We start from the raw sequence: 26,779 nt of genomic DNA on the forward strand, positions 1-26,779 counted from the left end.
TGAAATGAAACCTCAAATATTGAAATAAAAAGTTATTCCTTAACCCCTTTGAGAGATTAAAAATGCCAACATAATCTTAAGGAAATAGCTGATAAAGTAAACTTTTATAACTGAATTTATTACTAGCTTGGGGAGAGGCCATATAGCTTAATAATAAGGGCAGCTGAATTCAAATTTCCTTTCACCTCTTAACTAACTGGGTGACCATGAGAAAGTTGTTGAACTTATCAGAGCTTAGTTTTCCTCATCCGTAGAATAGGGAAGGATTCAGTAACACCTTTCAGTAACTACCCTGTTTATTTAACTTGCCAACTCAACACTCCTTGCATTTGCCATTGCTTTTCCCAGTGTGTAGTTCTCTATGGTACTTGACATAATTTCACATGCTCTGTGGTGAACTCATTACTGTTATGTTTCTCCTCCTCTTCCCTACTCCTCCCAGAATGTAATTTCCATGAAGGCAGGAATTTTTGTCTGCTTCGTTTATTGTCTGGCAGGAAGTAGGCACTCAATAAATATTTGTCTAATGAATAACCAAACTTCCTTTAAGCTAATTATAAAGATTTAATGAGACTCTTTTCTTGAATGAGAACTTATTGTAACCCTTGGCACATAATAAGCATTCAGAAAATGGTAGCAATTATGAAGTTTTCCTCAGAAGATAGTGTAGGTCTTAACTTATTTACTTGATTAATGTAAAAGTATTTTGCTATATGTTTTTGAAAAATGAACATAAGGGGCGCCTGGATGGTTCAGTCAGTTGGTTAAGCATCTCCCTTTGGCTCAGATCATGATCTCAGGGTCCTAGGATCAAGCCCCATATTGGGCTCCCTGATTGTGGGGTGTCTGCTTCTGCATCTCCCTCTGCCACTCCTCTTCTTCCCCCCTTGTGCTCTCTCTGTCTCAAATAAATAAATAAAATCTTAAAAAAAAAGAAGAAGAAAAACATAAATCACAGTGATCAATTATAACAATGCAAGGTATGGGTATTAGATGACTGTAACTTTATTTTTATTTATTTATTTAAGAGAATGAGCAGGAGAGAGAGTGCAAGCCAGGAAGAGAGGCAAAGGGAAAGGGAGAATCAAACTCCCTGCTGAACAGGGTGTCCCAATGCAGGGCTCTAGGACCCTGGGATCATGATCTGAGCTGAAGGCAGCCACTTAACCAGCTGAGCCACCCAGGTGCCCAAGATGATTATAACTTTAAAAAGTGAAATATATGTTGCGATGTCTTACTCTTAGATTTATTTTACTGTCAAGGGAATTTAACTTCAAATTGTACTTAGGATGTACAGTGTATTTACAATATTTTTCCTGTCTTCTCATATTTGTGTACATATTTTCTTTCTCCTGCTAGGTTATTAGTTCCCTCCAGTCTAATTTGTTTTTTGTTTTTCATATTTCAAGTCCCTAGTGCTTCTGCCATAACCTATTTTGCTGTAATCCAAGGGTTATATTCCTAAGACATTCAAAGTAATTTAAAAAAATCCTTTTACAAAAACAATGGTTTCATCGTGGAGAGGAAGGGGGTAGGAGCTAAGTTTAACATACAACCAAACCTATTACCTAGGGCACTTTAAATTAAAATATATTATAGCTATATGTAGAGAAGTACAAAGCCTAAACCAACTAAATCTAACATTTGATTACATCTTCCTTTTCCTTATGAGTGATGCAGGGGCCTTCTTGGTTTTTATGACTACCAGCATACACTGCTTACTGCAGTCTTTTCACCTTTGCCACCCATTGCTTTTACAGTTCACACACCATTCCCAGAAGGCAGCACTGTTTCTCAGCCAACATTCTTTCATTCAACAAATGTCTGAGGACTTGCTATGTACTTCTCACTATCATGTGTCCTGGGGGTATAGATTCATGTTTTTCCCAAGTGAACAGATCATTCAAGGTTTGGCATCAAATTTTGGTTCCCTAATTAATTGATGCAATTTAGGTTGTAAAATTTTGCATTTTAGTTAAGTTCTTACACATTGAAATCCCTCAATGGATATTATTAAATTAACTAAAAGCTCACAAAACCCTTTCTCTCTTCCGTTCTAAGGTGATTTTAGAGCTGCTTCAAATTCTTGGGAGAGATATTTGAACAGAGATATTTGAAGCCTTGGGAGAGGCTGAGTGACACAGTTTTTTAAGATTTCCTCTTTAGTTTGGTTCTACTGATCTCTCAACTTCATCTATAAGAATACGGTGATCTCTTCTTACCTTTTTTGTTCCATCACAGTGATTTAGCTCCTAAATTAGTGACTTTCTCCTAGTCCTCATTCATTTTTACTTCTCTCTTTTTTATTAACTGAGATACAATTCACATATAAAATTCACCCTTTCAGTGTGTACACTTCAGTAGTTTTTAGTATATTCACGAAGTTGTGTGACCGTCATCACTGAGTAATTCTACAGTATTTTCATCACACCAAATAGAAGCCCCATACTTATGAGCAGTTGCTTCTTGTTCCTCTCTCCCCACCCAGTACCTGGCAGCTACTTTCTGACTCTTTGGATTTGCCTCTCCTGAATATTTCAGATAGATGGCATCATACAATATGTGGTCTTTTGTGTATGGCTTCTTTCACTTAGCATCCTATTTTCATCCATGTGGTAGTGTGTATCAGTACTTCCATTTCTTTTTTAGCTAAATAATATTCCATTGCATAGATAAGCCACATTAACCCATTTATCAGTTGATGGGCATTTGAACAGTTTCCACTTTTTGACTTGTTATGTATAATGCTGCTATGAACATTGATGTACAAGTTTTTGTGCAGACATATGTTATCAGTTGTCTTGAGTATATATCTGGGAGTGGAATTGCTGGTTCAAATGGTAATTCTGTATTCAACTTGTTTAAGAACTACTCTCTCTTAAACCATGTTCTTTGATCACTTCTCTTTGAAAAGCTTTCCTTTCCCAGGTTTCCTTTCCTCCTGTCCACCAGCTTCATCCCATCTTTCAAACTGTTTGCTTTCGTCTTCTTCAGTTTTCCTACTTGTCACTTTAAAGAAAATAACTCAGACATTTTTTAAAAAGATTTTTATCTATTTGAGAGACAGCGAGCAGGAGGGGGGGGGCGGGGGAGGGGGCAGAGAGAGAAGCAGGCTCCTCACTGAGGATGGAGGGACAGGGCAACGAGACAAAGGATCCCAGGATCCTGGGATCATGACCTGAGCCCAAGGCAGATGCTTAACCAACTGAGCTACCCAGGCACTCCAATAACTCAGACATTTTATTTTATTTTATTTTATTTTATTTTATTTTATTTTATTTTATTTTTTTTTAATTTTTATTTCTTTATGATAGTCAGAGAGAGAGAGGCAGAGACACAGGCAGAGAGAGAAGCAGGCTCCATGCACCGGGAGCCCGACGTGGGATTCGATCCCGGGTCTCCAGGATCGCGCCCTGGGCCAAAGGCAGGCGCTAAACCGCTGCGCCACCCAGGGATCCCCAACTCAGACATTTTAATAAATTCTTTTCACTTTGGATGGCCCCCAGTCATCCTCTATTTAATGTTTCAAAAACCAAACTTTCTTTTTTGTAATGTTTTCCCCCTCCCGTTTTTTTTCCCCTCCCCTGTTTTTGCTAATGCCACCAACATTCTTCTTGACCCTGAGTTTTTATGGATTCTTACTTCTCTCCAGCTCTGCCATCTTCTGTTCTCCTGCTGTGTTCAGATGGTTCATCCCTGATAGAATCTCTCACTGTTCCTTTCTTTCTCCTCTCACTGTTATAACCCTGTTTCTGTTAACTGGTGGTGCCCTGCCTCTTGTTGTCCCACCTCTGAAATACTTCGCCAGAGTACACTTCATAAAATGTGATCAGACTTCTGGTAAACATTAAGGAATGAACACCTGTGTTTATCCCCACCCTCTCCTAAATCCCCTCTAAAATGACAGTGAAGGAATTAAAAATACATGCTCATTGTAGAAAGAGAGAAAGGGAAAGAGATGAGTTGTGCGTGACAAGAAAGAGCCTTTCTCCCGCAGGAGAAACAAAACTGTATGTGAAAGAAATACAAGCTTACTATACTATTCCTGCATGCTGTGAATATTTATATAGTCCTAGTACTGTAAATAATTAATGTTATTTAACCTAAAAATGTGTTAAAGCTATTTTGGAAGGATGGGGGAGGAATGAGGGTGGAAGAAATCATCTCCCATCATAGGAAGCCAGTAGATAATAGCCAAAATGGAAAATTTAGTGACAGTAGAAATATGACAGTTAATTATCAGAAGAAAAACAGCTTAAAGATTTGAGAAGTAATTGCTTCTACAGAGCAGAAATCAGGGAGAGGATGGGGCAAGAGGCTGCTTATATGACTTTATTAGTCTTGTAATACTCTTTAACTATTAAAATTATGTGTATGTAGTACTTTGATAAAAATTAAAATTTAAAAGCTATCTACTTTGTAATTCCTTTACACAGAAATTTCAAAGGATTTCTATTTCCTGCTGCACAGATGACAAATTTGTTGTCTTTTTTCAGTCTTAGTTTTATATTCTTTATATGAGCCTTTGCTTCCACTGAGCTGATAATAGCCCTTGAATCCTGACTTGCCTTGAGCAGTAGCCTCTTTCTACCCTGAGCCCTTCTTCTCGTCTCCTAATTTCCAGATCCTATTACTCTTTCCTTTAAACCCAGCTCCTATTTCCACTGTAAATTTTCCGAATCTCCCCTCCCCAAGCCCACTGACCCCTCCTAAACGGCTGTCTTATCTCTCCAAATAGATTATAGGCTCCAAGCAAGGAAAAAGGACATCTTATTACCATTTTATATACCTCTTCCACAGTGCTATGTGTGATAGATATCTGTTTAATATTCAGTCCTCACTTAGCCATCAAAAAGCTTTCTGTTTTGAGATCACTATTCTTTATTCTGGGCATGTCTCAAGACTCTGTACTTTGGTCTAAAAAATCTCTCTATCTTTGTCAGCCTTAGTGAGGTTGAAGGCCAAGGCTTTATCTCTTTGCCAGTGATACTGTCGTTGATAGGTAGTGTGCTAGTCGTTTTATAGAACATTACATAGACAATCCCTAATCTCCCAAACCCTGTGGATTTTTAAGCATTTCAGAAGTTTTGTATTATTTGAGAGAAGTGCTAATTTATTACTACCATCACCACTTCAGGGATTTATGAACCTTCTCCCTTTATACTCCCTTGCCTTATGATCCCCTGCACTGCAAAGAACTGAGAAAAACAGAAAATAAAGCCCTCTGCAATTTCTGCATTCTCTTGGCACTTGAAGAACAACCACCTGGCTTTACCTGTGCCCTAGAAAGACTTCATCGGTGATATGTTCTCTTCCACTGAACTGGAGCTCCAGTGTGACCTGAAACATTTAAGTCACTATTTTTTAATCCTGTAGAGGTCGGTGACTCTGTAAGAATGTATGTTAAAAAGCTTGGACTGTCCTCTCAGACTAAAAGGTATACATGTAGCTGTATTAAAGTGTACCCAGGATTTTGGTTTTATTCAGGTATGATAAAGCCAACATATGATGAGAACATTGCCATTAAAAAAAAGATAGTCTGTTACCTAAAATTCCCAGAGTAAAGGAACACACCATACTCTGCAGGGCCATGTGGGGAAGTATTGCAGTCAGGCAGAAGGAGGTGCAGGGAAAGCGTGAGCTAGAGCCCTTCTTGGGGTTTTCAGAAGGAATGGGTGAGGCAGAGTTGATATGCTGAGTAAATTTAGGATTAGATAGCCTGAATAATTTTGTCGGGCTCTGGGCTGTGAGGTTGTCCCTGGTTGTCCATACCTAGCCCTGGGGTGATTTAGGGCAGAGGAAATAGCAGTTTGCTGTGTGAGTTTGATAAAGAAAGTGGTTGTCTGTATGGACTCTGTTGGTTTGCATGCTTGCAGGCAAGTTGTTTGCTATCTCTAGGAATTAGCTGGCCCAGGGAGGGGCAGTCCCTCAGCAGGCAAGGCAACCAGGATGTCAGAGCACCATAAAATACAGAAAATAGAATATACAATTAATATAATATTGTACACAGTTTTATTTGCTATTTCAGTGGGTTTTTGACCTCCTGAAGCCCCATCTGTAGACCCCAGGTTTAAACTTCACCTCGGGCTCTACGGGCTCCGTGTCCTTGAATACAGTATTTGAGTTTAGTTTTCCTCTTCATAGGAAGGTCCATAGTTAATTATCTAGAGAGAATGTAGCAACTGTTCAATTTTTTATGGTAAAGTGTTTCTTTCTGCCTTTTTTTTTCTTATTGATACAGTATTTATTTGTCTTCCCTCCGTCAAACCCCAGCCAATCATTTTCCCCAGGCTACCTGGGGAGGTATAGGAAAAGGAACATACAGAGCAGACAAGACATGGGAGAAAGAACCTATGGGAGGTGGAGATGACTCCTTCACATGGCAAAGAGGATGAGAAAGGCCACCATCAGGCAAAAGAGCCCCATGGCCTCCGAGAGGGCAAAGCCCAGAATGGTGTAGGAGAAGAGCTATTGCTTCAGAGAGGGATTCCTGGCATAACCAATGATGAGGCTCCCAAACACAGTCCCACTTCCAGCCCCAGAGCCAGCCACCCCTACAGTGGCAGCCCCTGCCCCAATGAACTTGGCTGCTATGTCAGTGTCCCTTGAAATGGCGCTGGTTTGGAAGCTACAGCTAGGAATAAGTGAGGTCAGGGGATGTGGGGCTGCCAAGCTGCAGATGCTCTTTCTGTCAGTGTCTCCTGTGGTTTTAGCACCACTGCAGACAAGGATCGGCTCAACAACTGAGAGGTGCTCCAGACCAAGAAGGGGGTGAAGATGAACTTTGCACAGACGTACATTTTCAGGGGATGAGGGGCTGTAGCAGGAGAGCTGCTCCCAGTGCAGAGACGACCGAGAGTCCTTCTGCTTTCTTTTGACTTTTATACTGGGAGCTTATTTGTGGGTATTTTGTGCCAAGAGGGATAAGCCTGCATCCCTAATTGCTGCATCAAGTCTGTGCTCACAGGGCGTCCTGATGACATTTTAAATACATGGAAATTTTTGAATGCATGAAAACATCTAGTGCTGATTCTCTGCTGCATTTTTGCTCTGGCACCTGCTCCTCTCTTCTTGGAATTTATCTCATTGCCTAATTCTGTACATTGTCTCCAAACCTTTCATTAAGCATTGTTGGAAATTTTGCTTTTTAACCTCAGCATCCCTGCTTATCTTTTGAACAAAAACAGAACCATCTCTGACTACGAGGCATTTCCTCGAGTGAAAAGCTCCCCATCTCGCCTTTTCTGACTTTTCAGAGCATGAAATGGCTGTGCTAATCCTGTTGGCCTTAAGGCAAGAGCCTTGCAGAGTCAGACAAAGAGGACTGCCTGCTCCCAGCTTGGATCTGCCAGAGTCCAGATGCAGAAACTTTTTAATATTATACTGACTTGCAGTCAAAAATATGCCCACCCCTGCTTTGTTTTGGCTGCAGTTATGAAGGAAGTAAATTCTTGGGAGTGTTTCCTCTGCATGTAACCATCAATTTCTTTGTGCCCTGTCTACTGTACTATGTAGGTTTTCAGAGGTTGGGTGCTTTCCTAGAGTTTTAGCAAACAAAAAAGGGGTTTCAGGAAGTGTCCTCCTAATGGTTGAGTGGATATTTCTCAAGGCAAAGGTACTTTGGCTCTAAGTGAACAAATTGGGTTGCACCTACGTGCTTTGTACAAGATGCTCTGTGGGACACGAGGACAGAGAGGTGCTTACATCTCTTAGAGAGATTTACAATAAGCCTTACTGCTAAGGGACTAACAACCTAGTAGTGAGAGTCACACTTGTTCAAGTGGTCATCAGCATCTGTATTTAATGTGGAGTTACTGTATACCTTCTGTGGCAGAGCATCAAGATACCTCATCCAAGGATGAGAAAATTTTATGTGTCCTTCTGTCAGAAGAATCCATTTACAGTGTACTGTGGGGATTCAGGTTCAGGGAAAGTTTAGAGTAGATACAGAACAACTATGGTTGGTGTATAGATTTTGAGTTGAACCTCTGGTGGACTGAATTTTATACCTATCCTCAAATAGAATGAATAATGGCAGGGAGTCCAGCTTGGGCAGGAGGACATGGGGTAAGCAGAAGGAATAGGTGGGGTAAGAAAGATAAGCAGACTGCTTAGGGCTTCCAAAGAGACAATCATATCAGGTTAGTGAGATCAGAAAAGACTTCAGAAAAAAAAGAATTAAGAGAGTACTTGAGTAGGGCTAGGGGATCAGGGGATTTTAGTACACATTTATTAGAAGAGAGAGGAAGGAATATTCTGCATAGTAGGAACAGTGTGAGCCTTGAATAGAAAACCAAGGAATGTTTAGGCAACGAGGAGCCATTAAAGTTTTTTGAATAGATGAGTGACACAATCACAACTCTGCTTTTAAGAATAATCTGGCATTGAAAGATGGATTGGGGCAAGAAGAGTAGAAGGGAAGATAGATGATTTGGTAAGGGACAAGGGCCCATCACTTGGTGTTAACTACAAAATTATTTCACGATGTTACTCATACCCTAAGGGGCTTATAGAGAAGCTGGCAGCTTATTATGCATTCTTTATGATGACTAGCAACAGTCTTGAAAAACCGTGTGCACCACCATGCTCACTGGTTTGCAGGCATCCCTGAAGTGTTATGGTAGGTCCACTGTTCCCTGAGAAATCCATATAAGCAGTTCTGGCAGAAAGACAAGACTAAAACATATCTTAATCTTCTGCTTTCCCTTGTGTATTATCTCTTTTTAAAACTAAAAATTTGCCACAGGCCCCTTTCAGAAATTTATCTAACCTGGCATTAAAAGTATACTTTTCTTGTCTTCAAGGTAAGATGTTAGAAGGCATCAAGATAGTATCTAAGAGAAAAGCTTGGGGCTGGGCATCTGTTTGTATTTTTCATTGATGCAAGCAGACTGTTCCTAGTGTGCCTGTGCCCTTAGAGTCTCTGGTTTGGTGGTGTACAAAGTTTGTGTGACCATCTGCCATTCATAGCCACCTGTTAGATTGTTTCACCAGTGCAATAGTTCAGGCTGTACATGTTAGAAACCTGATTCATCAAGACTCAGTATACTAAGTTTCTATGGGCAAAAATCTTTACTAAATCTTTACTAAATCAGGAATTCTAAGTAAATGAAATGTGGCCATCTCTACCCACCTTTGGAATTTTGTGGGCTCCATATCCCAAACGATTTCACTTTAGCCAATTACTGCCTTGCCCATACCTTGTTGGATAAGGTTTAAGAATGTGGGAAAGCATTTAGAGGTCTTTCTTTTGTGTCCCCATCCCAGTTGCTTGCTTGCTTGTTTACTTCCTCCCTTCCTATCCCCTTTATCCCTCCCTTCAATCCTGAGACATTTTAACAATACAGAAAGGCATAAAACATATATACAGGCATATATATGTATATATATATATATATATATATATATATATATATATATATATATCAAGCATTTGTCTACCCCCAGCCGAGATTTAAGAGTTGTTAACCAGTTTGCCCTATTTGCCGCAGTTTTTCAAAATAAAATCATTGCAGTTGAAGTTCCCTTTGACTTCCCTAATTATATTTCCTGTTCTACAGAGTCAGCTCCTATCATGAATTTGGTTTATATAATTGCAGTCCATCTTTTATAATTTTTTTTTTAAGATTTGATTTATTTATTTGAGAGAGTGAGTACAGGGGTGGGGAGGGGCAGAGGGAGAAGGAGAGTCTCAAGTGGACTCTGCACTGAACATGGAGTGTAGCTCAGGGCTTGACCTCACCACTCTGAGATCATGACCTGGACTGAAACCAAAAGTCAGAGACCCACTGCGCCACCCAGGCACCCCTATAATTTAATATATTCATAAAATATCATTGTTTTGTGAGGTTTTTAAAAGATGTTTTTTATTTAGAGTAAGAGTGTGCAAGCAGGGGGATAGGGAAGGGACAGAGGGGAAGGGAAAGCACTTAGAGCAGACTCCAGGCCAAGCTAGGAGCCTGACACAGGGCTCAATCCAAGGACCATGAGTTAGTGACCCAAGCTGAAATCAAGAGTCCAACGTTTAACCACTGAGCCACCCAGGTACCCCTGTTTTGTGTTTGGAAGAGTTGTATTTATATATATAAAGGGTATCATACCACGTGTATCATTTTACAACTTTTGAAATTTGTCATGTTTTTAATCAATCCACATTGACACAGTTTGATTAATTTGATTTATTCCTTTTAATTGTTACATAGTATTCTAATATTCACATACACACATTTTCTGTCTTTTCCCTTACTGACAAACATTAAGTTTTCTAGATTTTTACTATTATGGCATGCCTCAGACTTCTTTTTTTGACATATCTCCTTGTGTATATATGTAGCATTTTCTCTAAGATATTTACTCCAGGGATGGAATTGTGCTGGCTCTTTTTTAATCACATAGCACAGATTATTTGGCTAACAAGACATCACTTCTTAGATGTATGAAGAGCATCTCAGGGCACCATTCTGATGGGCTCTCAGTGAAAATGGAAAACTTGGAGTTTGTGAATTTTATTGCAAACCCAGGACCAAGGAATATTTTCTTAAGTCCTTCAACTAGTTAGCTTCATGGAACGAATAAATGTATGTGTTAAATAAATATTGGGGTTATTTTTTTTTTAATTTTTATTTATTATTTTATGATAGTCACACAGAGAGAGAGGGGCAGAGACATAGGCAGAGGGAGAAGCAGGCTCCATGCACCAGGAGCCCGACGTGGGATTTGATCCCGGGTCTCCAGGATCATGCCCTGGGCCAAAGACAGGCGCTAAACCGCTGCGCCACCCAGGGATCCCAATATTGGGGTTATTAAATAGCAAAATGTTTAACTTTTGAGTAGATCATTATAAAGGGTAACTCATCACTCTACCTGCCCTTTTACAATCCATAAAATAATACAGGTTCATTGTAAATAATTCAGATACTATCAAAATATGCACGGTAAATAAACGTCTCTTCATCTTATTCCTGGTTGGTTTGGAATGTGTCTTTCTAAATTTTTTTCCATGCACAATCAATACATATGTATACTTACTCATCTATATAGTTTTCTTCATTTTATTTTTTAATGGAGGTGATATTATATAGAACAATAGATCAAGGACAGCTTTCTGTGTATGTGTAGGTTCTTTTTAATGGCTCTATAGTGTTCCATAGTGTGATTAACCAAAATCTAACTGTTCTCCTCCTCTTCCTCCTCCTCCTCCTCTTCTTTTCTTCTTTTCTTCATTTATGTATTTATTTGAGAGAAAGAATGCATGAGCAGGGGGGAGGGAAAGAAGGAAAAGCAGACTCCCCACTAAGCAGGGAGCTCCGACTCGAGGCTTAATCCCAGGATCCTTAGCAGAAGGCAGATGCTTAACCATCTTAGCCACCTAGATGCCCCTATCAGTTCTCTTCTTGATGAATGTTTAGGTTTATTTACAATTAGAGATAAGCTCCTTTTGCAAATTGCGGTTGCTTAGTCCCATGGATGTATATACCGGACTACAAATTCCCTTCACATATGATTTGGTTCTTTATAATTCAGTCTGTCTCCATAATAATTATAAGCAGTAAAGACTGACTAGTCTTTACAAGTGACATTTTCTCACTTGTAGAAGGAACAGCTTATAAGTCTGGCAATGGCATTCCTTGCAGTTGCCATCAGTATTCCTTACCCTTGTATATTTTGTGTCTGCTATATGATATTCTAAGTCCCAAGACTGTACGGTATTTAAAATGTAACTCAGGGGGCGCCTGGGTTGCTCAGTGGTTAGCGCCTACCTTTGGCTCAGGTCATGATCCGGAGGTCCTGGGATCAAGTTCTGCATCAGGCTCCCCTGAGGGAGCCTACTTCTCCCTCTGCCTATATCTCTGTCTCTCTCTCTCTCTTTCTCTCTGTGTGTGTGTGTGTCTCTCATGAATAAATAAATAAGATCTTTAAAAAAATGTAAGCCAAAAAGATTGACCCCTTCTGTCATCTTATAAAGGAAGCAAGGGCACCTGAGTGGCTCAGTTGGTTAAGCATCTGACTCTTAGTTTCATCTCAGGTCATGATCTCAGGGTCATGTGTCAGACTCTGTGCTGGGCATGCAGCTTGCTTAAGATTCTCTCTCTCCCTCTCCCTCTGCACATCCCTAAAAAAACAAAAAGAGAAAGAGGGGGAAAGACCATGTAGTACCAACTGAAAATTGATGGCTAAGTATACACAGAGTTATATAAACACTTGAATTCAAAGCAGACTTTATTTACTTGTAGCCAGATAATATAAAAGGTGACAAATGTTTTGTGTTATGAAAATGACGGGCAGCCCGGGTGGCTCAGTGGTTTGGTGCCACCTTCGACCTAGGGCGTGATCCCGGAGACCCAGGATCAAGTCCCACGTCAGGCTTCCTTTGTGGGGCCTGCTTCTCCCTCTGCCTGTGTGTGTGTCTTTCTCTCTATCTCTCTTTCTCTCATGAATAAATAAATAAAATCTTAAAAAAAAATGGTTAATGTTGTGTGGGCAGAGATTTCTTTATAATTCAGAAAAGCTTTCAGGAGGAGATAAGATTTTATTGAGGTTTACAGATTAGAAAGGCTGATCTGGATTGTTGTTTAGATTCCAGGTACATCCTTTTAGCTGTGTCTCAATATGGGGTTCGTTAATAATGCTTTTCCACTTTGTGCCTGGTATTAATGTCTGAACAGTGGATTTTAATTAGAAACTATTTCAAATTCACTATCTTCATGTGACAAGTGTTGATCTCCTAGGATCCCACAGCATATGCATGACTCTGGGGACTACTCAAGCTTCTGAGTAGTTTGTGGTTTGAAACAGACCCAGTCACCACGCTTTCTCCCATTTATTTTTGCTCCAGACTTTCTACTAGTTGGTGCCTGCTCTTTAAAACAAAGGTCTGGAATCTTTTTCCATTTCAGGATCTAGAGGGAAATAGCCTGGCTGGGCCAGTAGAGTAGAGTATCTTTTCAAATGTCTTAAATGACCTAGTTACTAAGATTTTTGGCAGAATCAGGATGTAGTGGGGTTTTTTTTGTTTGTTTGTTTTTTGTTTTTTTACAAAATTCCAACCACCTTCTTATAAGCAACTGCCACAAGCATTAAGAATTGCTGACCTTTTCATCTGACTTAAAAAATCCTAGTCTTGTTACAAAAACCAGGTTGGCTAGATGCTTTATTTCAATGTCAGTCACAGAATATACGATACTTCCCTTAGACCTACTCGTGGGAAACCTGTAAGATCATTCACCTTTTAAAGGTTTCTCTCATTCCAAAGTGAATGTGAAGCTGATGCTCAAGACTGAGTGTTCTCCTCTGTAGTCCACTTTCTGATCGACTTTACTTTCGACTGCCAAGCCCCGGGAGCTTTTTGTTAGCCCTCGGAGCTTAGCTTTTCTGTCCCTGGCTCAATAGTAATGTGGCAGTTGTTGCAGTGAAGTGACAACATGCTGCCCTTGGCACTCCAAAGTCTCCTCTAAACTGAGTGAGCCAGGTTTTGGATTAGAGACCTTCACCCTGTGGGGTGGAGGTGGAGGTGGGAGGGTGTTGTGTTCCCCTCTGGGAGTGGCCCTGGCCTCTTTCTAGCATGTTGGCCCTGACTGACTCAGCTGGGTAATGCTGTACCCTGAAATATACAGGTGTGATTTGACAGGAGCTTTTCACCCTTTACAAACTGGGCTCCCTAATGAGAATGTAGGCTCATAGAGCAATAATTCACGTGTAGGTGGCCTGTAAGGAAAGTTTTAACAAAAGAGTTGGTTAAGAAGCTGATTTATTTTCTTGCTTTAACTCTTGTCATGTGCTGAGTGGGGGCGGAAGAGGAGGGGAGGGTGGGGAATGGCGCTGCTGAAAGCATTTATCTTCATTTCTGCCATCTCCCAGTGTTTATTACCCTGTGATCGACAGATGAGGAAAGCTGCCAGTCAAACCCACGTTCAGCACATTTCCATTTCCCTTCATTGCAGATTTTAGGCTTTTGAAATCTGCATCCTCTTTGCAGCAATAAAGGTCGTTTCCCTCCTGCTGCTGACAAGCCCAGGACCCTCTGGTCCAATTCAGCTCACTTGTGCTTCCACCAAACAATAAAAGCTGCAGGAATCTCAGCAATTTAAGACAAGTGATTGGTGAGAGCCGTTCAGTGTTTGAGTCGGTCATATGCTCTGTTCATCTTTCTCTCTCACCTCTTTCTCCCTCAGTCGTCCTCCTGCCCTCCCCCGTCTCTCTGCCCATCCTCTTGCTGCTGAGGCACCACCTTGAGCAGCTCCACTGTGCAACAGTTGAGAGGATGACAGCCTCCCCAACTTCTTTCCTGGCTTCTCTCAGGGACCTGCCTAAGCCAGTATCCTCCCAACAACAGAGGTGGTGGGGTCCTGGAGTAAATGCCAGGTTGTGGGGGGTGTGGAAGTGGAGGTAGAGTAGTTCTTAATGCTTTTATCCACCTGCGGGTCTTCTGTCAGAGGTAGAGGCTTTGAGGAAATCCTGCCTGGTGGGAATGAATGCTAGGTTTTTAACTTTTGTTTTCATTTGGAGGTTGTTGGGCTTTTTTTCTGTATTTCTCTTGAATGCTGTGGGTTTTGGAATGTTGTTCCTGATAATCTTTCAGTAGCATGTGTTCTTGTGAGCTTATTTGTTTTTGTCTTAAATAATGTTTGTGGGTGGAAGAAAGGTAATGATATTCATTTCTTTAAAAATGGATGTTCTGCTTTCATAATTACTTGTTCCAATTACATCATTAGTGTAAGTGTTAGATAATTGCTTCATTAGGACATATATATTGAAGAAGGGCAGGTCTCCAGAATGGTGATGAAAATGGGCCTCAGCCTCTTCATCTACCCACACAGGAGCATCTTAGCTTGACTTCAGAGAGCTAGGAGGTACCAGTCACCCTCCCAACAGTCAAGGTTAATCCTGGGTTTTAATATGATGGGAGAAAGGAGGGAGGACCTGGTGAAGAGCAGCTTACTGTCTTTGCTTTAGGGTCAAATACATTTCTGAACTCCAAATGACGCAGGTACATTCAAGGCAACGTGTTTGAATCATTGGTAATCCCTGAATTAGAAAGTGAAGTATCCTTATGGCAACTCCACCACCTTTGGGCTTTTCTGAAGTCACTAAGTCTAGTGGCATGAGCCCTATGCTCTGTTTGACGCCTCTGAATGGCTTTTTAAGGGAAAATGGCCATGCCCAGCCTAGAGGTTACCTTGTCCCATCAGAATTAGCTGCTTCCTGTAGATTTAAGTATGATCCTGATTTCACACCTTGTCTGTGAATGACTTTGGGTGCATGCTATCTATTTCTGCTTCTCTACTTTCAAGGACATGTTAAAAACTAATACTGTTATTGCATGCTTCCACTCATACATGTTTCTAAAGTGGTCAAATTCATAGAAACAAAGAATTTTGGTGACTAGGAGCTGGAGGGAGGAGGAAAGGGGAGTTATTTAATGGGCTTAGAGTTTCATATTTGCAAGATGAAAAGGTTTCAGAGATTTGTTTCACAATAGTGTGAATATACTTAACACTGCTGAACTGGTTTAACTGCTAAACACTCCTAAACCACTTAAAAATAGTTAAGATGGTAAATTTATGTTGGGTCCTTTTTGTCAATTTTTAATTTTAAATTTTTTAAAGATTTTATTTGTTTATTAGAGAGAAAGAACAAACAGTGGGAAGGAGCAGAGGGTGAGAGAGAGTAAAGCAGACTCTGCTGAGCAGGAAGCCCAATGCAGGGTTTGATCCCAGGACCCTGGGATCATGACTTGAGCCAAAGGCAGATGCTTAACCAGCTGAGCCACCTAGGCACCCTTTGTTACAGTTTTTAAAGAAATTAATACCAGGTTCTTTGTGCTACTTACTCTGAAAGGAAGACTATATCCACTGCTCTGGCCCTAATGAATACATGGTTATCTCTTCCTCTCTTGGTGTGTTATAAAACTTATTCTGCTGTGGTCACATAATCCTGGATAGAATTGTTGTTTTGAGAAAAATTTTGATGAAGCTGTTATAATATGTAGAAATAGTTCATAACTATTTCTTTTCCCTTCTGTGCACATGTTCTGTATTCCAGGCCTTTCTAATTTCCTTGCTGAATTTTCAGACTGATTTGTTTTGTTGGCCTTATCCAATGCCTTTGACCTCCACAATAAGGCATTTCCTTATCTTTCTGGAATCTGCCCCTAAAGTTCCTGATTTGTGTGTGGACTAATGCTACCCTTATTCTTAGGGTTAGGAGGTTGTGGAGCCTTTAGGAGTTTATTGAACAATAAAATTTTGTTGATTTAGGGACCCAGTTCCTGCTAAGAGCATGTATAGTCATTGATACCTGTATCTGTAAAATGTTTACCCTTTGGTTTATGTTAAATACATTTCAAATTTATATTGTATGATTTATCTTGATCAGTTTAAGTGACCAGTTAGAGCAGTTCTTTTTTTAAAAAGATTTTTTTCATGTATTTGAGTGGGGGAGAGGGCACAAGCAGGGGAAGGGGTAGGGAGAGAGGGAGAAGCACATTCCCTGCTGAGCAGGGAGCCCAATGTCGGGCTCAATCCCAGGACCCTGAGATCATGACCCTAGCCAAAGGCAGATGCTCAACGAACTGAGCCACCCAGGAACCCCTAGAGCAGTTATTAAACAGCCTAATTCTGATATACTACAAAACTTACTGAGAACGTTTCCTGTGTCAGAATTATAGATATCTACGTGATACCTGTTTGTGGTTTTATTTTTGTTTTTACAGAAAACAATGTCCCCTAATACTCCTCTTTTATTTTAGCCTCAGGAAAAAGTGAAGACTCAGTTTCAGCTATAGGCAATATACTCAGAATTGAAAACCTGAAAACCTCTTTAAAAATCTACTTTTTCCTTCCACAGGAAATAGTTCTGTTTCCCTCAGACAGTTTTATGATTGCTAAGTTCCATGCAGTGTGTTTTCTATAAATAAAAACTATTACCTTACTCTCATGTGAACCTGTGGTTCGTTTATAAACATACAGTGGAACATTCTTTGGCCATAAAAGGAATGAAGTACTGATACATGCTACAACATGGATGAACTTTGTAAATGTGGTGCTAAATGAAAGAATCCAGACATAGTCACCTGTCATGTGTTTCTATTTAGATGAAATGTGCAGGGAAGGCAAAATGATAGAAAAAGAAAATAGATTAGTGGTTGCCTCCAGCTAGGAGGGAGAGAGTAGGCCAGAGTGGAGGAGGGTGACTGCTAACAGGGAAGGTACCGAGGGAGGAGAAAGAGGAGGCAAATATCCTGAAATTATATAGTAGTGATGGTCATTGTAAAAAATTGGTTTTGATAATGGTTACACATTGGTGTGAATATACTAAAACCCTTTGCGTTGTACATGCTTTAAGTAGGTGAATTGTATGATATGTGGATTACATCTCATAAAGCTTTTAAACAAACTATATATAGTTTGGTCAGTTTCTTCAATGTCAAAACTATAAATGAGAGACTTCTACTCTTGGAGGAAGCCGTGTTATCTGCTACCAGGGCCTCTTTCTAGGTCCCCAGGCTATAGAATAATTGACTATGGTTTTAGATGAGATTTTTATTTTTATTTTTTTTAAAATTTTTATTTATTTATGATAGTCACAGAGAGAGAGAGAGGCAGAGACACAGGCAGAGGGAGAAGCTGGCTCCATGCACCAGGAGCCCGACGTGGGATTCGATCCGGTCTCCGGATCGCCTGGCCGACGTGGATTCGATCCGGGTCTCCAGGATCGCGCCCTGGGCCAAAGGCAGGTGCTAAACCACTGCACCACCCAGGGATCCCGTAGATGAGATTTTTAAAATGGTGATAAGGCAACAAAGTGAGTATGACAAAGTACTTAGTTATATTTCCTTCTTTTTTTTTTTTTTTTAATTTATGATAGTTACACAGAGAGAGAGAGAGGCAGAGACAGAGGCAGAGGGAGAAGCAGGCTCCATGCATCGAGAGCCCAACGTGGGATTCGATCCCGGGTCTCGAGGATCGCGCCCCGGGCCAAAGGCAGGCGCCAAACTGTTGCACCACCCAGGGTTCCCCATGTATTTCCTTCTTAAAGCAGATTTAAAGACTACATTGGAATGCAGCTTTTTGGAAAGAAGAATAAGTGTTCTTCCTAGAATGCCATTCAGTATATACTTAGGGAGGAAAATGCTTTTTATGTCCAAATAATCCCATGTTGTATTGCTCTAAGAATAATTATTTTTCATAGAAACCAGTTTATTAATTTACAAAGAGCTTTAGACAGTCTGCAAGAAAAAACTTAAAATAACCAAACATAGAAATGCACATAAGATATGGGTGCGTGCAGTACACACCAAAACCAAAAAACAAAAAACAGTGAGCCAGTAAACAAAAGAGACTCCCCAGTACTTGAAATTATTAAAGAAATGCAAAGAGTTCCAAAAATGGGATTGCCATATTTTACTTTCCAAGTTAACCAAAATTTATATTGAGTAGTTTATATAGTTTTTACAACGAGGTAAATTGCATGAATTATGCATGAATAATCATGCATAATTTATTGATGACTACACAAAATACTTCTTAGAAATTTGGGAAACATAATTCGTATTTTTTAATAATAGCCTTGAGATATAACTCACATACTATATAGTTCACCTATTTAAAGTTCAGTGGTTTTTTAATATATTCAGAGTTCTGCAACTATTGCCACTATCTGTATATTTCAGAACATTTTTATCACATTCCTGTACCCATTAGCAGTCACTTCTCCCTTTCCCCAGCCCTCTCCTTCCTCCTCCAGCCCTAGGCAAACGCTTGTCTACTTTTTGTCTCTATAGCTTTACCTATTCTAGACATTTCATGTAAATAGAATCATACAATATGTGGTCTTTTTTTTTTTTTTTATGATAGTCACAGAGAGAGAGAGAGAGGCAGAGACACAGGCAGAGGGAGAAGCAGGCTCCATGCACCGGGAGCCCGACGTGGGATTCGATCCCGGGTCTCCAGGATCGCGCCCTGGGCCAAAGGCAGGCGCCAAACCGCTGCGCCACCCAGGGATCCCAATATGTGGTCTTTTGTGACTGCCTTTCTAAAGAGAATTTTTTTAAAGTTGATAAACTGTTCAGTTGGACTTCCCCTGGAGTTTCTGGTCTCTGTTCTGTTGACCAATTAGCAAACTGGTTCTTGACTTCATATCACAACCAAGCAGAAGGATAGTAATTGTGTTTCCAGGCTGATGAGTCTTTGGCCCCCAGCCCCATTCTTACTCTGTCTTCCCAGCAGCACAGTCAGAGATGGCCATTCTGAATTAGGCCTCAAATGGAACAATTTTATAGGACTGAAATATAATTTAATCGTTTTCTTCTTTGTAACTTGCCCTTTTTTACCCTCCCAAATTAGCTTTTCTGATACATTTGCTAATGATTCCCATTGTTCCGTATTTTCAATGTTGAATCATGCTCTTCACTTTCCTGCTCCTAGAACAGATCTTGGAGAGAGACTAAAAGCTGTTTTTGAAAAAAGGTTTCTAATTTTCCTTTCCAAGCAACAGAACAGAGTCTGAGAGAAGCAAAGGCAGAGAGAGGCATGCAGGCTCTCAGGTATGGGTAGAGCTCACCTACCATGTGCCTGTCATGACGTTAAGATTTTATCCCTAGACACATTTCCAAGGCTTCCAGCCTAAGTTGAAATCTTGACTTGAGAGAATGAAACTTGGTAGCTTGGTTTTGCTGTTGTTGTTCTCTGATGGTTGGCCAGGATCACTGGACTTAAGTTTCTTTTCTGCCCTTGTTTTGTCTCATGTTAGAATCATCCTTATTTATTTTTTTGCTCTGAGGCTCCAGGGATGAACTCTGTGGTTATATGATTGAAAGTGAACTGCTGTGACTGCCAATATCCTTATAAATAGCTACCGTTTCCACTGTCTCCTAGAACATGAGTGAGAGTCTGGGGTTCTTTCTGTCTTTCTCTCTGTTTTTGTTTTTTAATTAATAGATTTTTTTTTTAAACAGTCTTAGGTTTACAAAAAAATCAAGTAGAAAGCTCAGAGTTCCCATATATTTCCTCCTGTACTATACCCATAGACCTGCCCCATCACTATCAACATCCTTCTCCAAAATGGAGAGTGTGTTTTATATATATATATATATATATATATATATATATATATATATATATATATATAAAATGTATATTACATATATATTACATATATGTATTATATATATATATATAATAGTGAAACTTAATGTAATCCACGAACCAACACAGACGGACATACCATTATCACCCAGAGTCCATAGTTCACATTAAGTTTCACTCTTAATGTTGTTAAGTTCATGGATTTTGGCAAATATATGATGACATGTATCCATCATCATAGTATCCTACAAAATAATTTCACTGCCCCAAAACATCTTTTTGGTGCTACATCTATACCTCCTCACCCCCAAACCTCTGGCAACCACTGATCTTTTTACTATGTCCATGGTTCTGGTTTTTCCAGAATGACATAGTTAGCATCACACTACTTATAGGTTTTTGCTGCTTTTACTTAAATTTCCTCATTGTCTTTTCATGGCTCTATAGCTTGTTTCTTTTCAGAGCTGAATAATATTCCACTGTATGGTTGTACCACAGTTTATCTATTCTCCTATTAAAGTATACCTCGGTTGCTTCCAAGTTTTGGCAGTTATGAATAAAGCTGTTATAAACATCTGTGTGTAGGTTTTTGTGTGACATACGCTTTCAACTGATTTAAGTAAATACCAAGGAACATTGCTGGATCATATGGTTAAGAGTATGTTTAGTGCAAAGAAACTGCCAATCTGTCTTCTAAAGTTAGTTTTACCATTGTATTCCCACCAGCAGGGAATGAGAGTTCCTGCTGTTTTGCATCCTCTTCACCATTTGATATGATCAGTGGTTTTTATTTTAGCCATTCTGGTTAGTGTGTAGTAGCTTCTCATTGTTATTTTATTTTGCAGTTCCCTAATGAGAAATAATGTTGAGCATCTTTTCATATACTTATTTACATCTGTATATCTTCATGGTGAGATGTTTGTTCAGATTTTTTGCCAGTTTTAAAATCAGGTTGTTTCGTTATTGTTGAATTTTAAGAGTTCTTTGTATATTTTAGAAACCAGTCTTTTATTAGTTAAATGTTACGCAGAAATTTTCTACTGGTCTGTGGCTTGGCTTTTCATTGTCTTTTCATAGTGTCTTTCTCCAAGCAGAAGCTTTTAATTTTAATGAAGTCAACTTTGTCAGTTTTTTCTTTCACAGATTGTACTTTTGGTAGAAAAGTAATTGACAAACTCAAGGTCACCTAGATTTTCTCTTGTATTATCTCCTAGGAATGTTAGAGTTTTGTGTTCTACATCCAGGTCTGATCCTGTTTGAGTTAATTTTGTGAAAAGTACAAGATTTGTGTCTAGATTCATATTTTTGCATGTGAATGTCCAGTTGTTTCAGCTCCATTTGTTGTAAAGATTGTCTTTCTCTGTTGAATTTCTGTTGCACCTTTGTCAAAGATCAATTGACTCTCTTTGCTTGGGTTTATTTCTGGGCTTTTTGTTCTGCTTCATTGATCTATTTGTCTATTGTTTCAGCAGTGCCACACCATCTTCATTACTATAGTTTTATCATAAGTCTTGAAGTCAGGTAGTGTCAGTCTTCCAACTTTGTTCTTTTCTTGCATATTGTATTGGCTATTCTGAATCTTGCCTTTCCAGATGAACGTTAAAATTTATCAGTATTCATAAAGTAATGTTCTGGGATTTTGACTGGGATTGCATTGAATCTATAGAGCTAGTTGGGGACAATTGACATCTTAGCAGTATTGAGTCTTTCTATCCAGAAACATGGAGTAGCTCTGCAATAAATATTGGAGGTCTTTTGTGATTGCTTTCATTCGAGTTTTGTAGTTTTCATCATAGAGCTCTTGTACATATTTTGTTAGATTTATACCTAAATATTCCCTTTTTTTTTTTTGGTCTAATGTATTGGTATTGTATTTTTAACTTCCAATTCCAATTTGTTCATTGCTGATATATAAAAAAGCTGTTAACTCTTTATATCTTGATATAATTGTATCTGCAATTGTATAATTTGTATCTGCAGTCTTGACTTAATTGCTTAATAGTTTTAGGAGTTACTTTTATTATTCTTTGGATTTTCTACATAGACAGTCGTGTCATCTGTGAACAGTTTTATTTCTTCCTCTCCAATGTTTCTTCCTCTCCAAGTTTTATTTCTTCCTCTTATTTACTTTTCTAACTGCATTAGGTAGGACTTCCAGTACAATGTTGAAGAGGAGTAGTGAGACATCCTTGCTTGTTCTCAGTCTTAGGGGAAAATCATATAATTTCTGATCATTAAGTATAATGTTAGCTGTAGGGTTTTGGTAGACATTTTCTATCTAGTTGAGATAGTTCTCCTCTCTTCCTAGTTTCCTGACAGTTTTTATTGTGAGTAGGTATTGAATTTTGTCACATGCTTTTTCTGCATGTATTGATATGACTATATGATTTTTCTTCTTTATCCTGTTGATGTACTGGATTATATTGATTTTCAAATGTTGAACTAGCCTTGCTTACTTGGGATAAATCCCACTGGTCACAGCATATAATTTTTTAAATATATTACTGGATTTGACTTGCTAATATTTGGTTGAGGATTTTGGCTTCTGAAATATTAGTCTGTAGTTTTCCTTTCTTCACTGTCTTGGTCTGGTCTTAGTATTGGGGCAATACTGGCCTTATAAAGTGGGTTAGGACATAGTCCCACTTGTGCTTTCTGTAAGAAATTGTAGAGATTTGGGGCAGCCTGGGTTGCTCAGTGGTTTAACGCCACCTTTGGCCCAGGGAGTGATCCTGGAGACCGAGGATCGAGGATCGAGTCCCACATTGGGCTCCCTGCATGGAGCCTGCTTCTCCCTCTGCCTGTGCTGTGTCTATGCCCCCCACAACCCGCCCCCCCACTGTCTCTCATGAATAAATAAAACCTTAAAAAAAAAAAGCAAATTGTAGAGATTTAATGTAATTTCTTCCTTAGATGTTTGATAGAATTTACCAGTGAACCCCTTTGGACCTGGCACTTTCTATTTGGGAGATTTGGGTTGGTTTGTGTGTTTTTTTGTTTTTTGTTTTTTAAGATTTATTTATTTATTTTGAGAGAGAGTCTGAGAGTGAATCAGGGGCAGGGGAGGCAGAGGGAGAGGGAGCCTGACAGAGCCTGATGTCGTGCTCCATCTTATGACTCTGAGATCATCACCTAAACCAAAATCAAGAGTCAGAGGCATGGGATGGCTGGGTGGCTCAGTGGTTGAGCATCTGCCTTGGGCTCAGGTCATGATCCCAGGGTCCTGGGTTAGATACCCGCATCAGGCTCCCCATGGGGAGCCTGCTTCTCCCTCTGCCTATATTTCTATTCCCCTCTCTCACTCTGTGTCCCTCATGAATAAATAAAATCTTAAAAAAAAAAGTCAGTCGTAACCAAATGGACCACCCAGGCACCCTCTGTTTGAGGAGATTAATGATTAATTCAACTTAATAGATATAGGCTTGTTCAGATTATCAATTTCTTCTTGTGTAAATTTGGTGTAGATTGTGTCCTTCAAGGAATTGGTCCATTTCTTCTAGATTATCATAAGATTGTTCATAGTAGTCTTTTATTATCCTTTTGGTGTCCACACGTCAGTAGTGATGGTCCCTCTTTTATTTCTGATATTGATAATTTGTGTCTTTTTTCTTCAGTTAGCTTGGCTAGAGGTTATCAATTACATTGATCCTTCTAAAGAACTAGCTTTTGGTTTTATTATTTTTTCTATTGATTTCTTGTTTTTCATTTCATTGATTTCTTCTCCAATTTTTATTTTTTTTCTTCTTTCCTAAGATGGAAGCTTAAATTATTGATTTTAGATCTTTCTTCTTTTCTAATATATACACTTGGTACATACAGTACATTTCCCTCTAAAACTGCTTTTGTTGCATTCAACAAATTTTAATAAGTTGTATTTTCATCTTCATTTAATTCAAAATATTTAAAAATTTCTCTTGCGATGTCTTCTTTGAGCCATGTGTTATTTAAAGTGTGTTGCTTAATCTCCAAGTATTTGGGCATTTTCCAGTTATTTTTTTGCTACTAATTTCTAGTTTAATTCCCTATCATCTGACAGCATACTTTGTATGATTTCCATTCTTTTAAATGTGTTTCAGTGGGTTTTGTGGCCCAGAATGTGATCGGTTTTAACCTTAGCTGTTTTTCTTTTTTTTTTTTTCTTAGCTGTTTTTCAAGTACAAAGTTACTAATGAGTCTAGGGCCTTGACATTTAACCTTAATTCTAAAATTAAATACTTCTCTCTCTTGGCCCTAGCACATAATTTGGGCCAGTCTTTTATAAAAGGACTTCTATCTATGACTTGTTGATTACAGAGGTATACCTATAAAGGAAAAGCATACAGAGATTGGAATAAATGATTAATTTTAATAGTAGTCATTTATCAGACACTTATTATTTGCCATCACTTTACATTTACTGTTTGAGTAAGTTCTCCCAATGACCCTATAAACTGTAAGCATTGTTACTATTTTTTAGAAGTTTTGTTAGAGAATGCAAACACGGGGAGGTGTGGGGGAAGGAGAGAGAGACTCAGGCACACTCCATGCTGAGTACAAAGCCCGACGTGGGGCTCGATCTCACGACCCTCAGATCATGACCCAAGCTGAAATCAAGAGTCAGATGCTCAACTGACTGAGCCATTCAGGCGCCCTGTAGGTATTATTATTATAATACCCTTTTAACAGATAAGAAAACAGAGTTTCAGAGATATTAATTTACACAAAATCACACTATAGTAGGTACTAGCAGAAAGTCTCAAAATCATGTCCGTCTGATTCTGAAGCCTATATTATCAAATGTCATACAAAAATGAAACTGCAAGCCATAATATCCCAGTTCAAGTTAACCTCTAATCCATACAGAAATGGAAAACTAAGCTTGCTAAGAGAATATTTGTATGATGCTATGCCTTTGATTAGTTTCTTTCCAAAATCAGTATCACTAAGAGTTTGCATGCTATTAGCAGTGGGCATTCTAGTAGTTGTGGTACTTCCTAAGAGTGCCTGTCTTGGAGTTAAAATGTAGGCTATAGGGACGCCTAGGTGGCTCCGTGGTTAAGCCATCTGCCTTCCGCCCAGGGCATGATCCTGGAGACCTGGAATCAAGTCCCACATCAGGCTCCCTACATGGAGCCTGCTTCTCCCTCTGCCTGTGTCTCTGCCTCTCTCTCCCTATGTCTGTCTTGAATGAATGAATGAATGAATGAATGAATGAATGAATGAAATCTTTAAAAAAAAACAAACAAACTGTAGGCTATTTTTTTTAGCTGGAGTTTTCTCCAAGGGATGAGTTTGGTCCCTGGGGAACATTTGGCAAAGTTTGGATACAATTTTGGTTGTCTCAACTGGGTGACTGGGTAGTATGCCTCTGGCATCTATTGGGCCGAGGCCAGGGATATTGCTAAACATTCTGTAAAGCCCAAGACTTACTCTGTGCCCTAAACAAAGAATTATCTGGCCCAAAATATCAGTAGCGGAGGTTGAGAGACCCTGAGTCTAGCTTGTTCCATCCCATTATTACTGAGAAAACGTTGAGGCCTCAGAAATCTCTCAACAGTCTCTCAGGATTTGGCTTCTGAGGCTACGTGCCTCCTATGTAAATACTTTGTAGCTTAGTCCATTAACTCATTCTGGCACATTTCCTATACCTTCAGCTTAGTGGCCAGAGGCCTACTAAATGGTTGGGGCTTTTTAATAGGGTGATACTTTTTCTTCCTGATGTTTCCGAGAGACAGGCTCAGCTGGCTTGCAGCTCTTATAGAAGAGAACCTGGTGACAATACGCTAATCTGTTGCTGGCATCTTTTGCTTCCTAATCTATGTTTACACGGCACTGAAAATCGACTCTCTGGTGCCAGGCTCCATTTCTCCTCAGCGCTCTGGCACCATTGGCAGAGAACACCTCCCCAGTCTCTTCCATACAGTGCTGTCATCCATGTTTATTACATTGCACAGCTGTTCTCCAGAAGACATTTCTGGAGGCATGGATGGTACAGGAGCTTCTGGAGCTGGGGGTTGGAGTCTTAATCATCGTGTTCCCAGTTGCAGATCCACAGCACTCTTAAAGCATCTGTTATTTTCCTTAACTGTTTTCCTGTTTGTAGCTCCCATCCTCTCCTCCAGATTTTAAGTTTTTGGAGTACGGATTTTGTTTCTTCAGTTTATTTCCTACTCTTTTAGCAGCTAGCATTTTGTTCATCATCTACTGAGAAATCAAACTAACCTTCTATCATTTGGTGTTTTATGATCTTCTGTTAAAAGGTGGATGACATGATAAGGAAACTATAGTGGTGTAAGGGAGACTGGTGGTCAGAGAGATATGTCAACCACCTAGATAAGCAAGCCAGGACAATAGTTCATAAGCTTAGTGATGTTGAGCCTGGATCAGAGTGAAACTGAGTAATTCTTTCCAAGGAAGTGGTATTCCTTAGAACTAAAAAATGATTTTCATTATCAAGGGGGCATAAAAAATTAAAAAGTTCCTATTAAGAAAGTCCTATATGGGGCAGCCCGGGTGGATCAGCGGTTTAGCACCGCCTTCAGCCCAGGGCCTGATCCTGGAGACGTGGGATCAAGTCCCACATCAGGCTCCCTGCATGGAGCCTGCTTCTCCCTCTGCCTGTGTCTCTGCCTTCCTCTGTGTGTGTGTCTCTCTCATGAATAAATTTTTTTAAGTCCTTTTTAAAAAAAAAAAAAAAAAAGAAAGTCCTATATGTA

At 39.5% G+C, this 26,779-nt stretch overlaps 1 protein-coding gene and 1 pseudogene across 9 annotated transcripts in view; one reads left to right on the forward strand and one right to left on the reverse strand.

Moving 5' to 3' along the window:
* Positions 1-26,779, forward strand: part of AMBRA1 (autophagy and beclin 1 regulator 1) — a 172,481-nt gene that overhangs the window by 100,720 nt on the left and 44,982 nt on the right. The window lies entirely within an intron of this gene.
* On the reverse strand, positions 6,369-6,842 carry LOC129500468 (ATP synthase F(0) complex subunit C2, mitochondrial-like; annotated as a pseudogene).

The sequence above is a fragment of the Nyctereutes procyonoides genome, unplaced genomic scaffold (assembly GCF_905146905.1).
Source record: "Nyctereutes procyonoides isolate TBG_1078 unplaced genomic scaffold, NYPRO_anot_genome, whole genome shotgun sequence".
In the NCBI taxonomy this organism is placed as follows: Eukaryota; Metazoa; Chordata; class Mammalia; order Carnivora; family Canidae; genus Nyctereutes; species Nyctereutes procyonoides.